The 23,081-nt window shown below is 47.2% G+C and overlaps 2 long non-coding RNA genes across 2 annotated transcripts; one reads left to right on the forward strand and one right to left on the reverse strand.

Annotated features, from left to right (window-relative positions):
* Window positions 1–325: 325 nt before the first annotated feature.
* On the forward strand, window positions 326–17,079 carry LOC109492264. Its single transcript, XR_002736489.2, has 4 exons — window positions 326–1,392; window positions 1,959–2,114; window positions 14,385–14,475; window positions 15,875–17,079. It is a non-coding gene; the product is annotated as an uncharacterized LOC109492264 (long non-coding RNA).
* On the reverse strand, window positions 17,071–22,854 carry LOC109492265. Its single transcript, XR_002146120.2, has 2 exons — window positions 19,452–22,854; window positions 17,071–18,424 (listed from the first exon to the last, which is right to left on the reverse strand). It is a non-coding gene; the product is annotated as an uncharacterized LOC109492265 (long non-coding RNA).
* Window positions 22,855–23,081: the final 227 nt, after the last annotated feature.

Here is a 23,081-nt window from a genome sequence, read left to right on the forward strand (position 1 = left end):
ACAAGGATTCCCATCGGTGCACGTCCCCGACAAGGCTGTCGGCTTCCCAGTGCTCGGCCCCAGTGTCCAGGACGCCCGTGCTTGCTGTGGGGGAGGCATCCCGCCCCCCACGCTGCCCCCGTGACCAGGTCTCAGGTTTTTAGGAGGCTGCCCCCGCCTGTGACCTTTCTTTTCCCGCGTAGGTGGGAAGGAGCAGCAGGGCTTGGAGGGGTATTTCCCTTCTCCACGTTGGTCAGGCTTTTCCTGAGGCCAGGTCTTTGCTAAGGAGGACAGAATACTCTGGGCGTATTTTAAAATGTTCATGTTCTCTTCCCCGCCAGAAGCATCAGGGACTTTTCTGTACTCTTCGCTCTGAGAATGTGGTTTTCTCAGCCCCCTGGAGCTGTAGGAGTTTTACTCCCTCGACTTGGTCCTCAGTCCCCTCGGGAGTCAGTACCTTGGGGGGTTCTGGTAAGTGAGCCCCTCTTCTCACCTGTGCCTCCAGTTTGGGGGCTGTGGCTGCGATTTCTGAAACAGCCAAGGCGAGATCTTGGTTTCCAGTTTCTGCATCTTATTTCCTGTTGTGAAGCCCAGAGTGAAAACCTCAAGAAAACCTCCAGGGTCTTTTCGTCACCACAGACCACACGTCTGTTTGTGTTGGATTTTTAAACTTCAGTTACTGCCCTTTTCAGCTACTGATTTTTCATATTTTTAAAAAATAATTTATACCTTTTCTTCATTGGTGTTCTCTGTGTTGTATAATGTTGCCTCGCACCTTTCTTCACCTCCTTAAGCATCTTTCCTTTAGCTCTGTGATATTTGTAAGGGCTGTTTTGAGTCTTTTCCTGTTAAAGCCAACATTTGATTCTGTCACACGCAATCCCTGCTACCTACTCTCTCTCTGGGGTATGGGCCATATTTTCACGTTTCTTTGCTCACCTCCTCAGTGTCTGTTGGAACCTGTACAGTTCAGAAAGTATGTGGTGGTAGCCCTGGGTACCAGCCCCCACCTTCCAGGACTGCTATTTGCTTGTTTAATGTTTAGTGTCTGTTTATGGCTTGCTCCTCTTCCTCAGCTAGATTTTGAGCCTGTTCCCTGGAGCTGCAGGTGGGAACAAAGGTCGGCTTCTATCTGAGGGACCCCCTCCCCCACCAGCCATCTAGGAGCTGAGTGCTCAGTGGAGGGAAAGCAGCGTCCTCTCCTGGCATGGAGAGCCTCTATCTCATGACCCAAAGCAAGGACAATCAGTGCTTCAAGCCCCAGGAAAAGCCTCTGTTCCATAATTGGGAGCTGGGCAGAAGAAGGGAGCCCCAGTCTCCCATTTGACCCAACTGGGGCTCAGCCTCAGGCAGCTGGGCTGGATAAGAGGCCATGAAGTCCTCCTCCTCCTCCTCCCTCCAGCTGAGTGCCAGGTAAAGAACCCTGTGCTTGGCTGCTCCAGAAAAGTCTGCTCCTTAGGACCTGGTGGGGAGAGGGAAGGAGAGGGAGGGCGTACTCTTGGTTGCTATGGCACAGGTTTACCTTTCTGTCTACATTTTCATAGATGTTCTCGAATAGATCTTTGTTCACTTGCTGCCTATCTTTAGGGCCGTTGCCAGAGGTTTTACGTGGTTATTTTGAACAATTACCAGCAGTTTCCCTGGCGAGTATGCCAGCTCCTGCTGCCATGCTGGAAGCCTTTCCCCCGGGAGTTTATCAGAGGGATTTCTCTGTGGTCTGGTGGCCGCCCTGAGCTGCGGCTGCAGACTCCTGGGCCCAGTGAAGGGAGGGCCGCCCTGCGGGGGTGGGGTGGGGCATGCTTCCTCTCCCCAGATTCTGAGATAGAGGCTGAGGCCGCCCTGACCCTTTCCTGCGGTGTACCTTGGGTTCTTCGTCCTCAGGTTAGATTTCAGAATCTGGTGAGAATTTCCATCCTGTAGGTGGGGCTCTCTAGGAATCATGGACCTTGTTCTGGAAATCATCAGCTTTTTCTGTCCAGTGGTTACAGCTGCCTGTGAGCATCTCAGAGATTTCCAAAATGGTTGATTTGCATGAAACTGGTGGAAACTGGCCCAGGCCGATGAAAGCCTCTTACAGACGCCATCTGCCACCTTCCTGCCTCTGGACTCTCCATCACAGCCAGTGGCTCCTACCGGTACTGGGTCTGCTAGTCCCGGGGAAGGGGTTGCAGTGGGTAGGTGACTTACGTTCTCCTGGAGTCAGACAATGCTGCCCAGCCTTCCTGAGATGCAGCTCCAGGGACAGACCTCCTCTGCAAGGTGGCCGGGTGGATGCCGGGCTGTGGACACTCCGGACCCCCTGAGCACAAAGCTCAGCCTCGGGGCAGACATGGAGGGTGACAAAGGCATTTCCTGTTGGGGCCTGGGGTCTTCCTTGTACTCATTCACCCGTGAGTCATTCCCATTCACTTCTTTAATATTTTGCCATGTTAGCTTAGCATCTCTCTCGGGACATCCTTTTCCATAGGGATTATAAATTTTAATCACACACACACACACACACACACACACACACACACATTTCTCACCTCAGGCTGACCTTGAAGTCCTGCATGAGCAGGAAGTGAAAACCAGGGAAGGCTTATGAATTGCTAGAGAATTGAAGGTGTGTCTCCCCCAGCCCCCAAACCCTTCGGCAAACACTGGGAGATTTATTGGTTGCAGGCATTTAATCTTTGTGCACACATTAGCTCACCACCAAAGTAACTGCACAGAAACTCAGTGTCTACACTCAGCACAGACACAAAGGCCTCCCCATTCAGTGCAAGAACATCTCTAAACAAACAGCAACTGTGACATCGACAAGAGTGTGGGCCGCAAAGCCGGCTGGGCAGAGGGCCTGATATCCAGGGCTGTCACATTATGTTATTGAAAATGTCTGTTTTTAGGGGCATCTGGGGGGCTCAGTCAGCTGAGCCTCCTCCGACTTCAGCTCAGGTCATGATCTCACGGTCATGGGTTCGAGCCCTGTGTTAGGCTCCCTGCTGTCAGCATCGACCTGCTTCAGATCCTCTGTACCCCTCTCTGTCCCTCCCCTGCTTGTGATCTCTCTCTGTCTCTCAAAACTAAATAAACATAAAAAAAACCCCAAACGTCCTGTTTTCAAACTGAAATTGTCAGATATTCAAAGAAGCATGAATACGCGGCCTACATGCTGAGGGAAGCATTCAGCAGAAGCTGTCTCTGAGGGGCCCTGAGACAATGTCTCTGAGACATTGGGTAACTCAACAAAGATTTAAAATATCAAGATGCAGTACCTGGGTGGCTCGGTTGGTTGAGCATCCAGTTTTGGCTTAGGTCATGATACCACGGTTCGTGAGTTTGAGCCCCACGTTGGGCTCTCTGCTGACAGCTCAGAGCCTGCTTCAGATTCTGTGTCTCCCTCTCTCTCTGCCCCTCCCCCACTCGCTCTGTATCTCTCTCCCTTAAAACTAAACGCTAAAATTTTTTTTAATGAATAAAATATGACTGAGAAACCCCAAAGAACTCTTGTCTAATAAGTTAAAGGGAAATATGAGAATAGTGTTTTACTAAACAGAGGCTATGTAAAGAGAAAACATTTTTAAAAGACCCAAATGGAAATTCTGACATTGGAAAGTGCTATAAGTGACATGAAAAGTCAGCCGGTGGGGGTGAGAGCACATTGGACCCATAAGGAGAAAGAATGACTGAGCACGAAGGCAGGTAATTGGGGTTATCCTGCCTGAAGCACAGGAAGAGAAATAATAAAGACAGATGAATTGGTCCTCAGAGGCTGTGGGACAGAATCTTCGGTACAACATGGGCATGAAGGGATCCCAGGGCAGAGGCGAGAGAAAGCACAGAGCAAGCATTGGAAGAAAGGATGGCTCAAAACTTACATAATTTGATGAAAAAAATCCACATTAGTCTACATGTCCAAGAAGCTACACAAATTCAAAGAATGACCCCAAAGAGACTCACACCCTGGACACATCATAGTCAATCCATCAAAAGTCAAAGGCAAACTTAAATTCTCATCCTAATGAAAAATGGCATCTCATTGTGATGTTTACTTGTGTTACCATGTGACTTAACAGGCTCAACATCTTCTCATGTGCTCACTGGCACTTGTCCGTTCTCCCTGGAGAAGGGTCTATTCCAAGCCTTTGCCACTTTGAAAGGGGTCATTTGTCTTTTTCCTGCTGAGTTGTACTCCATGTCCCTTTGAGTCAGTTTGTGGATTGTGTGTTCGTGGGACTCCATTTCATCTAGATTATCCACCTTGTTGGTGAACAACGGTTCATAGCGTTCCCATAATTCCTTTATTTCTGGAGATCGGTTGTAATGTCCCTACTTGCATGTCTGGTTTTAGAAATCTGAGCCTTTCTTCTCCTTCGTGCATCTAGCTGAAGGTTTGTCAATTTTGTTGATCTTTTCAACGATCCACTTTGGGTTTTGTTGGCTTTCTTTCTTTCTTCTTTTTAGTATTTATTTATTTTGGAGAGAGAGACAGAGCACATGGGGCAGGGGCAGAGAGAGAGGGAGGCACAGAATCTGAAGCAGACTCCAGGCTCTGAGCCGTCAGCACAGAGCCTGACGCGGGGCTTGGACCCACGAACCACGAGATCGTGACCGGAGCCAAATTCGGATGCTCAACCAACTGAGCTGCCCGGGTGCCCTGGTTTTGTTGATTTTCTTTATGCCGGCTCTAACCTTTACCATTTCCTTCCTTCTGCCAGCTTTCCTTTTCTTTTGCTCTCTTACCCCCTACTTTCTTAAGGTGAAAGGCCATGTATAGATTTGACATCCTTCTCCTCTGGAAGTAGTAGTCTCTGCCTAGAGGAGTTCCCCCCAGAAGTTGCTCGTCCTGCCTCCCAAAATGTCTGTACATTTGGGTTTCATTTTCATGCATCTCAAAGTACTTTCTAGTCTAACTGGTGATTTATTACCCCGGATATGTTGTCTAACTTACACATTTGTGAATTTCCCTATTTATCTTCTGCTATAGAATTGTAATTATATTTCATTGTGGTCAGATAATATATTTTGTACAATTTCAATCCTTTTGCATCTATGGAGAATTGTTTTATGACCTAATGTGTTCCAGCTGGAGAATATGTCGTGTGCCCATAAGAACAACGTGTTTTCTTATGTTAAGTCTAGTAGGTGTGTACTTGTGAGAGGCTAGCCCAACAGTATCAGAATGGTCCCCCCATACACCAAAACTTCTGATTCAAATGTTGAATGTGATGAGTCCACACATCCACCAAGAGGCTGGGCCAAGGTGTATCTCTCCCATAATGATGAATTATGGGGAGAATGGGGTGGTCCCCAGCAGGTCCAAAAATGGTTTGATAGAGCAGAGCAAGGAGGCTGCTCGAGATGTTTGCGGTGGCTTAGGGATTGGGTGGGGCATGACTTGGCACATATGTTTTTCTAACTCTTTCCACCATTCTGTCTTTTGATTGAGCATTTACCCATTTACATTTAATATGATCACTAAGGTAAGTGTGACTTGAAATTGCCAGTTTTTCTATGTGTACTATGTCTTATTTTCTTTTTTTAAAACGTTTTATTTTATTTTTTTGGAGAGACGGAGATTGACAGAGCATGAACAGGGGAGGGGCAGAGAGAGAAGGGGACACAGAATCCGAAGCAGGCTCCAGGCTCTGAGCTGTCAGCACAGAGCTTGATGTGGAGCTTGAACCCATGAATGTGAAATCATGACCTGAGATGAAGTCAGATGCTCAACAGACTGAGCCACCCAGGCATCCCTGTGTCTTATTTTCTATTTTTCTTATTACTCAGTAATAGCCTTATTTGTTAATTTTTTTAAACATTTATTTATTTTTGAGAGACAAAGAGAGACAGAGCATGAGCAGGGGAGGGGCAGAGAGAGAGGGAGACACAGAATCCGAAGCAGGCTCCAGGCTCCGAGCTGTCAGCACAGAGCCCGACGTGGGGCTCAAACCCGTCAGTCATGAGATCACGACCTGAGCTGAAGTCGGACACTTAACCGACTGAGCAACCTAGGCACCCCAGTAATAGCCTTATTTGTATAAAATAGATCATTTGTCTTTTAATTTCCTTGCCCCACACTTTTTTTTTTACTATATTTTTTGCAAGTTACTTTCTTAGTGGTTGCTGTGGGGATTAATATTAGCATTTTAATTTATAATAAACTGGCTTGAAATAATCCCACTTAATTTCAATAATATCCAAAACTTTTACCCCCCTCCACCTGCATTCAGTCCTCCACCTTTTGTGACATTTTCATCACACACATGATATCTTTATTCATTGCATATAATGTTATCTGATATAAACACCAGATTTATCATGTTTCTTTTCTTGTCTTCTTTTCTTTTTTTTTAAATTTACATCCAAATTAGTTAGCACATAGTGCAACAATGATTTCAGGAGTAGATTCCTTAGTGCCCCTTACCCATTTAGCCCATCCCCCCTCCTACAACCCCTTCAGTAACCCTCAGTTTGTTCTCCATATTTATGAGTCTCTTCTGTTTTGTCCCCCTCCCTGTTTTGATATTCTTTTTGTTTCCCTTCCCTCATGTTCATCAGTTTTGTCTCTTAAAGTCCTCATATGAGTGAAGTCATATGATTTTTGTCTTTCTCTAATTTCACTTAGCATAATACCCTCCAGTTCCATCCACGTAGTTGCCAATGGCAAGATTTCATTCTTTCTGATTGCCGAGTAATACTCCATTGTCTATATATACCACACCTTCTTTATCCATTCATCTGTCGATGGACATTTGGGCTCTTTCCATACTTTGGCTATTGTCGATAGTGCTGGTATAAACATTGGGGTGCCTGTGTCCCTTCGAAACAGCACACCTGGGGGCGCCTGGGTGGCGCAGTCGGTTAAGCGTCCGACTTCAGCCAGGTCACGATCTCGCGGCCCGTGAGTTCGAGCCCCGCGTCGGGCTCTGGGCTGATGGCTCAGAGCCTGGAGCCTGTTTCCGATTCTGTGTCTCCCTCTCTCTCTGCTCCTCCCCCGTTCATGCTCTGTCTCTCTCTGTCCCCAAAATAAATAAACGTTGAAAAAAAAATTAAAAAAAAAAAAAAAGAAACAGCACACCTGTATCCCTTGGATAAATGCCTAGTAGTGCCATTGCTGGGTCATAGGGTAGTTCTATTTTTAGTTTTTTGAGGAACCTCCATACTGTTTTCTAGAGTGGCTGCATCAGCTTGCATTCCCACCAACAATGCAAAAGAGATCCTCTTTCTCCCCATCCTTGTCAACATCTGTTGTTGCCTGAGTTGTTAATGCTGGCCATTCTGACAGGTGTGAGGTGGTATATCATTGTGGTTTTGATTTGTATTTCCCTGATGATGAGTGATGTTGAGCATGTTTTCATATGTCGGCTGGCCATCTGGATGTCTTCTTTGGAGAAGTGTCTATTCATGTCTTTTGCCCATTTCTTCACTGGATTATTTGTTTTTTGGGTGTTGAGTTTGATAAGTTCTTTATAGATTTTGGATAGTAACCCTTTATCTGATATGTCATTTGCAAATATCTTCTCCCATTCTGTTGGTTACCTTTTTGTTTTGCTGATTGCTTCCTTGGCTGTGCAGAAGCTTTTTATTTTGATGAGGTCTCAGTAGTTCACTTTTGCTTTTGTTTCCCTTGCCTCCGGAGACGTGTTGAGTAAGAAGTTGCTGTGGCCAAGATCAAAGAGGTTTTTGCCTGCTTTCTCCCCTAGAATTTTGATGGCTTCCTGTCTTACATTTAGGTCTTTCATCCATTTTGAGTTTATTTTTGTGTATGGTGTAAGAAAGTGGTCCAGGTTCATTCTTCTGAATGTCGCTGTCCAGTTTTCCCAGCACCACTTGCTGAACAGACCGTCTTTATTCCACCGGATATTCTTTCCTGCTTTGTCAAAGATTAGTTGACCATATGTTTCTGGGGTCTGTATTGTGTTCCATTGACCTGAGTGTCTGTTCTTGTGCCAGTACCATACTGTCTTGATGATTACAGTGATGCCTCCTGGTTTGGTTTTCTTTTTCAAGATTGCTTTGGCTATTCGGGGTCTTTTCTGGTTCCATACAAATTTTAAGATTGTTTGTTCTAGCTGTGTGAAGAATGCTGGTGTTATTTTGATAGGGATTGCATTGAATATGTGGATTGCTTTGGGTGGTATTGACATTTTAACAATATTTGTTCTTCCTATCCAGGAGCATGGAATCTTTTTCCATTTTTTTGTGTCTTCTTCAATTTCTTTCATAAGCTTTCTATAGTTTTCAGTGTATAGATTTTTCACCTCTTTGGTTAGATTTATTCCTAGGTGTTTTATGGTTTTTGGTGCAAATGTAAATGGGGTCGATTCCATGATTTCTCTGTCTGTCGCTTCATTGTTGGTGTATAGGAATGCAACAGGTTTCTGTGCATTGATTTTATATCCTGCAACTTTGCTGAACTCATTAATCAATTGTAGCAGGTTTTTGGCGGAATCTTTTGGGTTTTCCATATAGAGTATAATGTTATCTGCGAAGAGTGAAAGTTTGGCCTCCTCCTGGACGATTTGGATACCTTTTATTTCTTTGTGTTGTCTGATTGCAGCGTCTAAGACTTCCAATACTATGTTGCATAACAGTGGTGAGAGTGGACATCGCTGTCTTGTTCCTGACCTTAGGGGGAAAGACTTCAGTTTTTCCCCATTGAGGATGATATTAGCGTTGGGTCTTTCATATATGGCTTTTATGATCTCGAGGTATGCTCCTTCTATCCCTACTTTCTTAGGGTTTTTATAAAGAAAGGATGCTGTATTTTGTCAAATGCTTTCTCTGCATCTATTGAGAAGATCATGAGGTTTTTGTCCTTTCTTTTATTGATGTGATGAATCACGTTAATTGTTTTGTGGATATTGAACTATCCCTGCATTCCAAGGTATATATCCCACTTGGTTGTGGTGAATAATTTTTTTAAATGTATTGTTGGAACCGGTTGGCTAATATCTTGTTGAGGATTTTGCATCCATGTTCATCCAGGGAAATTGGTCTATAGTTCTCCTTTTTAGTGGGGTCTCTGTCTGGTTTTGGGATCAAGGTAATGCTGGCTTCATAGAAAGAGTTTGGAAGTTTTCCTTCCGTTTCTATTTTTTGGAACAGTTTCAAGAGAGTAGGTGTTAACTCTTCCTTAAATATTTGGTAGAATTCCCCTGGAAAGCCATCTGGCCCTGGGCTCTTGTTTTTTTTTTTTTTGGCAGATTTTTGATTACTAATTTGATTCCCTTACTGGTTATGGGTCTGTTCAAATTTTCTATTTCTTCCTGTTTCAGTTTTGGTAGTGTATATGTTTCTAGGAATTTGTCCATTTCTTCCAGATTGCCCATTTTTATTGGCATATAATTGCTCATAATATTCCCTTATTATTGTTTTTATTTCTGCTGTGTTGGTTGTGATCTCTCTTCTTTCATTCTTGATTTTATTTATTTGGGTCCTTTCCTTTTTCTTTTTGATCAAACTGGCTAGTGGTTTATCAATTTTGTTAATTCTTTCAAAGAACCAGCTTCTGGTTTCATTGATCTGTTCTACTGTTTTTTTGGTTTCGATAGCATTAATTTCGGCTCTAATCTTTATTATTTCCTGTTTTCTGCTGGTTTGGGGTTTTATTTGCTGTTCTTTTTCCAGATCCTTAAGGTGTAAGGGTAGGTTGTATATCTGAGATCTTTCTTCCTTCTTTAGAAAGGCTTGGATTGCTATATACTTTCCTCTTATGACCGCTTTTGCTGTGTCCCAGAGGTTATCATGTTTCTTAATGAAAGTGCCTTTTAAATCAGAAAAAAAATATAAACAAAAATACATTTATACCGTTTTTTTACATTTCCAAATATAGTTACTTCTATGGATGCCTATACTTCTTCCTGTGAATTTGAGTTAGTGTCTACTGTTCTTTAATTTCAGCCTAAAGAACTCCTTTTAGTATTTTTGTAGGCCAGTTCTGCTAGCCTAGAATTCTTTCTGGTTTTGTTTATATGGAAATGTCTGAATTCTCCTTCACTTGTGTGGCTACTTTGGCTGGACATAGAATTCTTGATTGACTGTGATGCATCATGCCATTGCCTGCCGGTCCCTGTTGTTTGGGTGGGACATCACTTCTGGTCTTCCTGGGGATCCTTATACAGGATGGGTTACTTCTTTCTTGGGGCTTTCAAAATTCTCTGATTTTTCTGTCAGGAGTTGATTGTGTTGTGTCCAGGCCAGATTTCTTTGCACTTGCCCTTTGTGGGCTTGTTGCACTTATTGGATATGTTTTTTACCACATTTGGTAAGTGTTCAGTCCTTACTTCTGCCTCTCTTCTATCACTCCTCTCCTTAGGGGATACCCTTATGCATGTGTTAGTATGCTTTACGGAGCCCTCCTCCTTCTCCTCCTCCCCATCTCCCTCCTCCTCCTCCTTCCCCCCATCCTCCCCTCTTCCTCTTTCTCCTTCTCCTCCCCATCTCCCTCCTCCCCCTCCTCCTTCTACTCCTCTTCTTCCTTCTCCTCCTCCTCCTCCTCCTCCCCATCTCTCTCCTCCTCCTTCTCCTCCTCCCACTCCTCCTCCTCCCCCTACTCCTCCCTCCTCCTCCTTCTTCCCCTCCTCCCTCTCCTCCTCCTCCCCCTCCCCTCCTCCTGCCCTGTCCCCCTCTTCCTCCCTTCTTCCCCTCCTCCTTCTCCTCCCCCTCCTCCTCCCTCCTCCCCTTTTTCTTCTCCTTCTCCTTCTCTTCTCCTTCTCCTTTTCCTTCTCTTTCTCCTTCCCTCCTTCTTCCTGTTTCTCAGGCTGGATAATCTCCATTGACTTACTTTCAAGTTCACTGACTCTTTGTCTACTGCCTCTATTATGCTGCTGACCTCTTCTGTGAAATTTTCATTTTGGAGGATACTTTTCCACTCCATAATTTCTATTTGTTTCTTTTTTGATGACTTGTATCTCTTTACTGATATTTTCTATTTGGTGAGAGTTCCTGTCCATACTATACTTTGTTTGATATGGTTTCTTGTAGTTCTTTAAACAGATTTCAGATAGCTGATTTATAGTCTTTTTTTTTAGTAATTACAATATGTGGAGTTCCTCAGAGACAGTGTCTTTCTTTTTGAAAATATTTTATTTTAATTTTTTACGTGTTTATTTTGAGAGAGAGACAGAGAGTGAGCAGTGGAGGGACAGAGAGAGGAGACACAGAGTCCAAAGCAGACTCCAGGCTCTGAGCTGTCAGCACAGAGCCCAACCCAGGGCTCGAACCCACAAACCGGGAGATCATGACCTGAGCCGAAGTCAGATGTTTAACCAACTGAGCTACCGAGGTGCCCCTAAATATTTTTTTAATGTTTATTTATTTTTGAGAGAGAGAGATAGCATGAGCAGGGGATGGGCAGAGAGATGGGGAGGCACAGAATCTGAAGCAGGCTCCAGGCTCTGAGCTGTCATCACAGAGCCTGATGTGGGGCTCAAACCCACAAACTGTGATATCATGACCTTATAGCCAAAGTCAGATGGTTAACTAACTGAGCGACCCAGGCACCCTGCTCAGAGACAGTTTCTATTGACTACTTTTTTCCCCTGTGTATCAGCCATAGTTTCTTGTTTATTTGCATTTATCGTGATGCTTTGGTTGAAAACTGGATTTTATTATTTCTTTTTCACTGGATTTTATTGGACTTTTAAACTAATATAATGTGGTAACTTTGGAAACCAGATTCACCCCTTCCCCAGGGGGGCTATCTCCCCCTTTTAGTTGTTATTATTGCTGTTGGTACTATTGTCTGAAGCAATTCTGTTAAGTCTATTTGCTTTGTCCTCTACAACCATAGATGTCCCTGATGAAATCTGTGGTGAGGTAATGTTTGGACAGAGATTTCTGACACTTCTGGAGCCAGTAGGGCCCCTGTCTTTGTCAGGGGCCCTGGGAGCATGCTGGGGCCTGCCTGGCTCCACCTTCACTTCCTCCTTGAACACAGATGAGAGTGTGGAACCCTGCCAGGTCTTTCTTGAACATGAACATAACCCTACCCATGTTCCTGGCTTCTAAAATCCTTGGAATATGTTGGAGATTTTGTTGATTTCTTTCTGTTTTTTCCCCCCCATTGAGGTGAAATTCACATAACATACAATAACCTTTGAAAGTGAACAATCTAGCAGCATTTAGTGTATTCACAAGGTTGTGTAACCACCACCTCTCTAGTTTCAAAACTTTTCATCAACTCCAGAAAAACATCTTATACCCATTAAGTATTCAGTATCCACTCCCCTTTTCTCCCATCCCCTGATAACCACTAACCTGCTAGAAAGGTCTCCATGGAGTTGCCTGTTCCAGAGACAGCACATAAAAGAAATCATACAATATGCAACCTTTTGTGTCGAGCATCATGTTTTTGAGGTCCATCCAAGTTGTAGTACGTGTCAGGATTTGTCCCTTTTCATGCTGAATAATATTCCAGTGGGTATATGTATCATGATTTGTTTATCCCTTCATCTGTTTTTGGGCATTTGGGTTGTCTCCACCTTTAGGATAATGCTGCCATTGTCACGGGTGTATAAGCTTCCTCTTGGGTAATTACCTAGGGCTGGAACTGCTGGGTCACATGGTGACTCTATGTTAGGGTTAATGGCAGGAGTACCACTTTACATTCCCACCCACAGGACATGAAAGTTCTTGTTCTTTCACATCCTCATCAACACATGCTATTTTCAGTTTTACTGGTAAAAGTCATCCTAATGGGTATGAGGTGGTATCTCATTGTAGTTTTGATTTGCATTTCCTTAGTGAGCAGTGATGCTGAATATCTTTTCATGTGCTTGCTGGTCATTTGTTTATCTTCTGGGGAGAAGTGTTGGTTCAAGTTCTTTGCCCACTTTAGAATTGTTGGAAGTTTTCAAAAGATCTCCTATAGACATCTCGTCCCCCAGCTTCTCCTCTGAAGCTCTCTGGTTACCTTACTGTCTGCCCCCTAATACTCTGTGCTGCCTCAAGCAGCCATGATGTTAAACAATCGATTGCTCTTGAAGTTTTTAAACAAACGTCCAGGGAGAAAAAGTGTTCACACTGTGCAAACTCTGAGTTAGGCCAGAAGAGAAGACCACTGTGACTAGTGTATCCCAGGGCGTCATCACAGTGCTCAAATAGTGCCAAGTCTCTGGAAAGAAACTCCAGACTTCTTTCCAGGTGCTATGGTCACCTGGGAGGTTTGGGGGCTGTTGGATTTTGTGAAACTGGGCAAAGGCAACCTCACTAACCTGGCCAGCAGGGGGAGCTCTCGCCACCACCCCCACTCTGGGCGCCCTTGGCATTCCCAGAGGAAGAAGGGCACCTTGCTAGTGGTTTTGACATAACTAGCTGTCCTAGATTGCAATTCTCTGCTATTTTGCTGGTAAAATACTGCTAGTTTTATTTTTAGGGTCAGCAGTTTTAAGTTACCAAAGGGTTGGTAGGAGTGGTTGACGGGATTATGGAGAGTTAAAACACCACAAAGTTCACTGTTCTTATAAAGATTCAGATTTTCTTCTATTTTTGTTTATTTATTTATTTTGAGAGGGAGAGGGAGAGTGCACTAGCATGGGAGGGGCAGAGAGAGAGGGAGAGAGAATCCCAAGCAGGCTCTGCCCTGTCAGCACAGAGCTCAATGTGGGGGCTTGAACCCACAAACTGTGAGATTGTGGCCTGAGCTGAAGTTGGACACCTAACTGACTGAGCCTCCCAGGTGCCCCAGATTCAGTTTTTTTCTTGATTAAATCATACCCAGATAGTGCAAACATTTTGCTAATTTCCAGAGTTCTAAAAAGTTTTATTCTTACAAGTTTTGCTTTTGCTCCTCCTTTTATGGCAGAGAGGATTTGGAGTGGAAAGTGTGTTTTAAGCATTCTAGCTGAAAGCACCCTCTATACGTTTGTAACCGTGTCCACCTTCAAATAACAGGTACAACTTCACTGATGGTGCAGGGAACTCATACGATGTGTTCCTAACTCCTCCCTCCCATCCCTCAAAACATTGCCATCATTCATTTTGCCTTGTTTATGCAATAATAACCAACTATTGTCACCATGGTCACCATAACCTAGGAGCTACTCTTGGTTTTAAGTTTATTCATTTATTTTGAGAGAGAACGTGCACGTGAGCAGGGGAAGGGTAGAGAGACGGGGAGAGAGAGAATCCCAAGCAGGCCCTACACCATCAGCACGGAGCCCCACGCGGGGCTCGAATTCACGAGCTGCAAGATCAAGAGCAGAGCCGAAACCAAGAGTCAGATGCTCAACCGACTGAGCCACCAGACGCCCCCCCCAACAGTAGCTACTCTCAATTTTCATTCAACTAAGAACAAGAATTAATGTTTTATTTTACCTTTGTTTATTCCTTCTCTGAGGTACTTTCTTCATGGAGATTAAAGTTTCTAACCTATATAGTTTTATTTCTGCCTGAAAATTTTCTTTTAACGTTTCTTACAGGGTCTGCTAACAAATTCCTTGTTTTTGTTTGAGAAAATACATTTCACCTTCACTTTCGAGGAATAATTTCACTATATGTGGAATACTCCAGGTAAACGGATTTTTTTTTCTTCTTTCAATGTTGTCTTTTCTATAGATAAGGTGTATTGGTTGTTTATCTGGCTGCTTTCAGTACCTTTGCACTTTGAATATGATATGTCTTGGGGTGGTTTTTTTTTTTTTTCCCATCCTGAAATATCCCCTTGTAATGCTTCTCCCCTTAAAGTCTATGTTGTCCAATATTAGTATAATTTTTTTATTTTATTTTTTACATTTATTTATTTTTGAGAGGCAGAGAGAGACAGAGTACAAGTGGGGGAGGGACAGAGAGGGAGACACAGAGTCCGAAGTAGGCTCCAGGCTCCGAGCTGGCAGCACAGAGCCCGACATGGGGCTCGAACCCACGAGCCGAGAGATCTTGACCTGAGCCCAAGTCGGATGCTCAACTGACTGAGCCACCCAGGTGCCCCTCGACTTTTAAATGGAGTACTCCCTCCATTTACATTTAATATAATTATTATTATTTTGGGTTATGTTCCTTATGGTCTGCCTTTTCACATTATGTGTATCGTTTCATTTTAGCTTGTATTTTTAAATATGATTTTAGCTATTGCAAAATAATGCCACTAACAAAAGCCTCAGTAGCGCAGGAAGACACATTCACTTCTGGTGTACCACACCGTAGGTCAGTAGTCATGGCTTTGCCTTAGGGTTGGTGCCGGCCAGGGGCAGGCCGCCTTCCTAAAGCATGTTTGTGGCCACAGCAGAGTTGCAAGAGGGCAAACCCCATACATAAACACTTTCAAAACACTGCTCACTTCACATCTTTTGATTTTTCATTGGCCAAAGCGTGCCCTGTAGCCAGGCCTAATGTCCGGGACAGAGCACCCAACTAGGTACCCCAGGCCATGAGGCTCGGGCCAGCTGGTTGGCAGCTCACTCGAGCCCCAAGGGTCCCCTGGCCTTTCTGTCCCACAGTCCTGCCATCGCCATGTCTGGCAATTATGGAATGAACGCCACTTTGTTGTATAAACCCTTGTCGGCGTTTTCTCTCCCCAGAGTGGACTCCCATCAGGAAGGCCACCAGCCGAGGACTGAGGGGCACGTGGTCAGGTCTCTGTCCATGTGCTTCTGCCAGATGTGTCCTTGGGCCACTGGTGGACCCTGAGCACCGACCGGGGTCCTGCGTGACGTGCTGCCTGCTCCTTGCTGGAGGCTCTCTGCTAATGTCATTTGCCACCTACCAGCGCAACCTCCAGGTCTACTTGGATAGGGTCAAGTCCACTCTGTCCCTCCTGTTTACTGAAGCTTAGTGGAGAATCTGTCAAAAATAACATTATGGGGGCTAAAGAGAAGGGTTTTCTAAAGACAAAGAATTGTATTATGCGACAGTTTAGACTTTGGCTTAGGAGCTGGTTTCAGTCATTTTTTTCCTTTTTCCCATCCTTCAGCCCTGACTAGTGCATAGATCGACTAATCCTACACCAATGGAAAAGCCACATGGTGAGAAGAGTTTCTGAGGTGTTTCCAGGTAGGAAGGCTGCTGTGGCCCACAGGACAACGTCTGAGGAGTGGCCGTGTTAAGGGAGCAGTTTACTACACAGCACAGCGTGGGGCCACACTTAAGCCGGAGCGGCTGGGGCAGGAGCGGCTGGGAGACCCTTCAAGCCTCAGACAGGACCGACATGGGCCTGAGAAAGGCCCCGGGGACAAGCATGGGAACAATCTGGGCACCAGAGCAACTCCCAGGTCCCGCTCTCATCCTTGCCCTCACACCTGCAGCGCCCAGCCCTGTGTGCCCAGACTGCGGGCCAGGGGACGGCACTTGTGGGCGTGGGGAGTCTGTGTCAGCAGCAGTGAGCAGGCTGCACATAGTGCGGAAAGGGCTCAGGTGGTGTTTGTGGACACAGTGGCTCCGGCCGGAGCTGAGAGAAACGAGGGTCCACACGGGAACTGATCCAACTGTGAAGGGCTGAAGGAGCTTCAGCCTCCCTCCTGACGGGATCTGGACCCAATGTGAAGAAGGACCCACAGGAGCCATGACCCACGGGCGTCGAGCAGTCACTTGGAGAGGGAATAGCTGGGCTTCCTCACATTTCCATCCACAAGGAGAGCACAGGCGTGTTTCACCTACATTTTCTCAGCGTGTGGAAGAGGCCTTGGACTGCTGAGATCTGAGGTGTTTCCCGTTTTGTTTGGGCCTTGACATGAAGCTGGCTCCTACATTCTCTCCTCTGTGCTCCAGATGAGCTGATGTAATTGAACCTGTGGAAGCATTTTAATCCTGCGTACCGTGTGGCCTTAGCATGAGGCGGCTCTACCCCCCGAGTTCCCAGAGCCGCCAGCCGGAAGCTCGCTCTGGTTCCTGAGTGGAGGTGAAGATCTCAGACTGCCACTGGGCACAGGGCGGGCTTCCGGAGCCCCAGCTTCCCCAAGCACCAATGAGTGGGAAGGAGAAAAATAGCGAAATCTCACAGAGAGTCTGTTTTTGCCGATTCTGCTGGTACGCCTCCTCCCATGTTCACCTGCATTTTGGATAATTAGCCTGTAGGTAGAGACACTTAGCCGTATGCTTAACCAAAGTTAAAATTTTAAACGGAAATAAGGTACATTTTATGTTATATACACTTTACCACAATAAAAAAAATTCAGTTGACTTTGGCAGTTTATTCATTGATTCAGTGGGGCGATAGATTTTGGAGTTCCTAACAATTTTCCCGCATGATTTAATTTTAACAACAACTGTGTTTCACAATTGGGACAAAAAAATCCCTTGATATTTAACAATCAGCTCTTACAAGTTGGTAGGAGCTAAATGCAACACACTTCGCTACAGGACATTCATCAGACCATAGAAGACTCATATTCAGGGGCCAACACATTGACATCTTTGTGCTTGCCCCTAGATCCCGGGCGGGAGCAGAAGGATGGGTGTCGGGCATCGGTGGGTAGATGACATGGGGTAGTGTAAACTGTTTGATCTGGAATGTTCCGCTCCATCCTCTAATGCATTGGTGCTGGGCCCACTCAGAGCTCTGACTTGGCAGGTCTTGTACAACCCTGCTCACGTGGGCAACTCTGCCGCCAGGTGACCTGGTGGCCCACGTCCCCACCTGGCTGGCCCCACCACACGATGGCTCTTACCCAGAAGGCCACTGATCCAGTGCAAGGATGAGCCAATCACCGTTTACTTCTATTCCCTTTCCTGGCCTGAGGAGTGGAAGCAGCCTGTTGGGATGGCCTGGGGGCCCACTGAGAGTTTTGATTTGGGTCAAGACCCCTTTAGAACTTGGCTTCCATGTGCCCTCATGCAGTAACATTCTGCCAGTTTATCATCTGTCATTCTTTTTGTCATTTTTTTGGTCCTTCTTAGCCCCCATTTTGTTGCTTTTACGTGTTTTGGCTGGTGTTTACACTGACATGCACAAGTCTTAGCTGCTCAGTTTTTTTTTTAATTTTTAAATGTTTTTATTCACTTTTGAGAGAGCAAGAGAGAGAGACAAAGCACAAGTGGGGTAGAGGCAGAGAGAGAGGGAGACAGGGGATCTGAAGCAGGCTCTGCACTAAGATATAACTGATATATCCCTTATGACTATAGATGGAAAATACTCAATGAATTTCTAGCACTCTGAATCCAGCAACATATCAGAAAGAGTATACACTGAGACCAAATGGGATTTCTCCCAGAAATGTAATGATAGTTTAAGAAGTAAAAAGCGATTATTATATTCCTCAAAAAATTAAAACAGTAATAGCATGTGATCCAGCAAGTCCCCTGGGATCCCACTGGGTACTAACCCAAAGAAAATGAAAACACTAATTCAAAAAGATACATGCACCGCTACGTTCATTGCAGCATTATTTACAGTAGCCAAGTTACGGAAGTAGCCCAAGTGTCCATCTGTAGGTGAACGGATAAGGAAGATGTGGTGTGTATAGATGATGGAACATTCCGCAGCCATAAGAAAAAAGAAATCTTGCCATCTGTGAACATGGGTGATCTAGAGGGCATTATACAAATGAAATAATCAGACAAAGACAAATAGCATCTGATTTCAATTTCACTTACATGTAGCAGCTGAAAAACAAAGGAGGGGCACCTGGGTGGCTCAGTTGGTTAGGCCTCTGACTCTCGATTTCAGCTCAGGTCATTATCTCACAGTTTGTGAGAGTTTGTGTCAAGCCCTGTACTGACAGAGCAGAGCCTGCTTGGGATTCTGTCTTTCCCTCTCTCTCTGCCCCTCCCCTGCTCTCTCTCTCTCAAAATAAATAAACATTTTAAAAAATAAATAAAAAAATATTTTTTTATTCATTTTTTTGAGAGATGGAGCGTGACCAGGGGAGGGGCAGAGAGAGAGAGAGACACAGAATCCGAAGCAGGCTCCAGGCTCTGAGCCGTCAGCACACAGCCCAACCCCAGACTCCAACTCATGAGCCACCAGATCACGACCTGAGCCGAAGTGGGACACTTAACTGACTGAGCGACCCAGGCACCCAAATAAAAGAAAATCTTTAAAGAAATAAAATAATAAAATAAGATAACATATGAATGAACAAATAAGCAAAGAGCAGAAACAGACTCATAAATACAGAGAACAAACTGATGATTGTCAGAGGGAAGGGAGGTGGGGGTGAGCAAGAAGAGGGAAGGGAGGTGGGGGCTACAGGCTTCCACTTATGGAATGAGTGAGTCACGAGGATGAAAAGCACAGGAGAGCGGATACAGTCAATGACGTTGTCATATGTTGAGTGGTGACAGATGGCAGCTACACTTGTGCTGAGCCCAGCATAACGGACAGGCTTGTGAAATCACTACGTTGTACACCTGAAACCAGTTAACATTGCGTGTCAACTCTCCTTCAATTAAAAAAAATCAATCAGTATAATACTCCATATTAAAAGAATGAAGAAAAAACACCACGTGATCATCTCAGTTCCTGCAGAAAAAGTATTTGACAAAATCCAACAACCTTTCATGATAACACACACACACACACAAAACTAGAAATAGAAAGGAAATTTGTCAACCTGATAAAGGACGTCTATGGACAACTCACAGCTGACGTTACACCCCATGGTGAAAGACTGAAAGCTTTTCCCCTAAGATCCAGAACGAGGCCTCATCCTGCCTTCTTTTTCAGGTCGGGCACATCGGGTCCAAAGAATCAGGGGCTCCAGGCCCAAATCAAACTCTCAGGGGGGCCCCTGGAACTCCCCAGGACGGAGGCAGTTTCCACTCCTCAGACGAGTTACCGGAAAAGAAAGAAAGGGTGGTTGGCTCATCCTCACATTGGATCAGTGGCCCTCGGGGTCAGAGCCGTGGTGGTGGGGCCAGCCAGGTGGAGACGTCTGCAATTGCCCCCCCACACACACACCGGGAGAGAAATAAAGAACAGTGTCTCATCCCGAAGGGCAGCAGAAATCAGTGCCACCCTCGAACCTAACGGGTGCAGCGGTGCTGGCGCCCACCAGAGCCCCATTTCATTCACCAGTCTGATCCCCGGACCCAGGACCTTGGCAGAGACAGTGGAGTGCTGCAGACTGGCCCGGCGGGAGCCCCGCGTCGTCAGCTGCTGTGCCAGATGTAGACCCAGTGGTCCTCAGGCCTGGGGTGTGTGGACAGTGACCTGCCCAGATCTCTAAAGACGGACACGGGCCACCAGGTGGCAGACCTGCCTACCACGAGCAGGGCTGTCTCAGCCCCGCCAAGTCAGCAGGGATGCGTGAGAGGGTGGAGGTGGAACGTTCCAGATCAAACGGACAGTTTGCACCCCTGTGTCACCCACCACTGCTGTGCACGCCTGTCCCTCTGCTCCCACCAGGGCTGCGGGGAGAGCCCCTGTGAACCAGATGATGGAAAAGGAAGATTTCCCAGCCCGGTGCTCCAGGGGTCAGCTCGGTGTGAGCAGAGATCTGGACAGAGCTGGGGCTTGTACCCACACCCACCCAGGGTGTCCTGCGGTCTAATGCTCTACATACCCCCTCGCTCAAGGGTGTCCTGAGGATCCACGGGAAGGGAATGGTTCCTGGGAGCACAGCTGCAAGCCAGTTACTTTCTTTGGGCCCTTCGCTCAGAGGGTTCAACGTATTCCCGGTGTGGTTTCCTTCCCTGTTCTCAGTCTTCAGCTGGCACCTCCCGAGGTCTCAGAGTGTTGACCCCGATACAGGGTCCCATAATGTGCATCACACTCCACATTGGGTATGCAGGCTCGGGTCTACCAGTAACACACCTCTCCCCAAGCTGCCCACTTGAGCAAGCAGAGCGGAGGTGATGACCCAGAAGGTAGCCACCAGATCAAAGAAGGGTAGGAAGTGCTGTGTTGCCGTGGGTAGACTACACGGGGTAGGATACAGGGCCCAAGGGCAGGCCTGGCGGTTCTGCCTTTCCACGCGTACGCAGCCTCCATCTTGCTACCGTGGGCTCTGTGAGTTCAGAGGTTCCGTTTCCTAAAGTGGGAAAGCTTCCATCACGTGACCCAACCGGGTGCTGTTGGCCTACTGGCTCTAGATGCCACATGGACACCGGCTTTCTCCCAGCAGGGCCACGGACAAGGTCCCGGAGACGAGGGAGGGCTGCTGCTCTACATGGGGGTGGGGAGCAGGCCCCCTCTTGCCCAGTTTTGATGGTAAATGGGCATGTGCAGCACTCCTGCCCCAGGAAGAGTGTGGTGACCAGGCCCCAGGTCTGCCACAGAAGGGCTCACATCACACAGTCATCTGCTGGGCCTAGCAGAGGTGGTGGCCGAGGGTGAGGTGAACGTGGGACGGATTCCAGCGGAGAGAGACGATGGCTTCTGCGTGGCCCCGAGACCAGCGGCAGCGGCAGAAGACAGCCCTTTCCACTCACCTCCTTCTGAGTCCCCCCCAGGATGAGGGGACTACTGAGACCCTGGAAAGACCGCCCCAGAGCCTGTACCAACACCATGATGCACATTCAGACCCACTATGGGGAAGGAAGGGCTCACTGCCCCAGCTTCTGGGGGGGGGTCACACCTCCTCTGAGAGGTACCCTGCTTCCCATGTCCAATCAACACAGTGGTGTACACACGGGGCCCTTTGCCCTGCTCCGGACATCTCGCAAGGGCCACCCGAGCTCCAGAGAGCCTGAGGGTTAGCTCTGGGCTTCACTGTGGCTTGGCTTCCCCTTCTCCTTCTGCCCTACCCTGCTTCAGCCCCTCCCTTCCAAGGGCTCGACCCCAACAACGTTCCTGTGAAGCATCCTACACACAGATCTCCTTGGGGTCTGCCTGGAACAACCTCGTAGGGCCTTAGCCATTAGCTATTAATCAGCCAATGACCATTAGCCGTTGCAATGACTTCAGATCTCACTGGGAGTGAGGTGGGAGCCACTGCAGTGTTCTGAGCAGAGGGAGGATGTGACCTGTCTTCTGTTGTAACAGGATCAGTCTGGTTTCAGTACTGAGAAGGTGGGGGGGGGGGGGGGGGCGAGTGTGACCTGGTCTCAGAGGTCATTCATCACAGGGTGATGACACTCGGCCTGCCCTGGGAGACAGGCCACATGGACTTGGTGTGGGTGACAGAGGGAGAAGGGGGGTAAGCCAATGCTTTTTGCCTGAATAGCTGGCTAGGCAGAGCTCCCGTCACCTGTGCTGGGAGACTGGGCAGAGGGGGAGCAATGGACTGAAGGTGTCCCCCACAATTTATTTGCTGAAATCCCAGTGCCCAAAGTGATGATATCACGAAGCCGGGGCTTTGGGAGGTAATTGGGTCACGAGGGTGGGGCCTCATGATGGGATTGATGTTGTTATAAAAGAGACCCTACAGAGTCCCTAGCCCCTTCCAACACAGGAGCACACCGTGAGAAGTTGGCCATATTGTAACCGGGAGGGTGGTCTCCCCAGAATCTGTCCACACCGGCACCCTGATCTGACCTCCAGCCTCCAGAAGCATGAGGAACAAATCTGGTGTTTATGAGCCACTCAGTTGGTGGTACTTTGTTGTAAGGACTCCCACTGATGAAGACAGGAGGTTGGGGGACAGGAACCTGTGGTCTCTTGAGGAAAAGTTAGGTTGGAGACCTTTCTGAAAGCCCTGTTCCCAGGGTCAGCACTTAAGCATTGGAATGGGGGGGGGGGGGGAGTTCAGCAGTGAAGTCTGGTCCTGTGATGAAAATGCAGGTCATTGGTACACAGATGGCATTCGGGGGGCTGCTGGACCCTCCAGAGGGAGAGCAAAACAGTCCTCCAAACTTCTGAGGACTCATGAGGACACCAGTGGAGGAGGCTGAGAAGCAGCTGCGTGCCCACCAGGGGAGAGGGTTCACTGTGGCACGTGACGCAACCATACGGCCGGTGCTGGGGCCTCCTGCATGCCTGACCCCCTAGCATGGCACAGCCCCTCTTCCGTCCCTCTGTGGCTCGTCTCCTCCCGCGGGTACATGGGCAGCAACTTCTGTATCCCCCCCCCCCCCCCCCCCCCCCCCGCGCCGCTGGACACTGGCGGCCCGAGGTGACAGGGCAGCGCCTGAGCTCTGGGTTCTGGGAATAGAATCCAAGCCCGGGGGTCTCCAGCCCGGCTCTGCAGCTGAGGCGGCATCGCGCCCACCCACAGCCCCGAGGTGGCAGCAGCTCCGAGGGGCGGGGTGGGGGGGGGCGGTCTGCAGCCGGCGCTCGCCCCTTCCTTTCCGTAGCCCCGAGG

The sequence above is a fragment of the Felis catus genome, chromosome D1 (genome assembly GCF_018350175.1).
Source record: "Felis catus isolate Fca126 chromosome D1, F.catus_Fca126_mat1.0, whole genome shotgun sequence".
NCBI classification, from domain to species: domain Eukaryota; kingdom Metazoa; phylum Chordata; class Mammalia; order Carnivora; family Felidae; genus Felis; species Felis catus.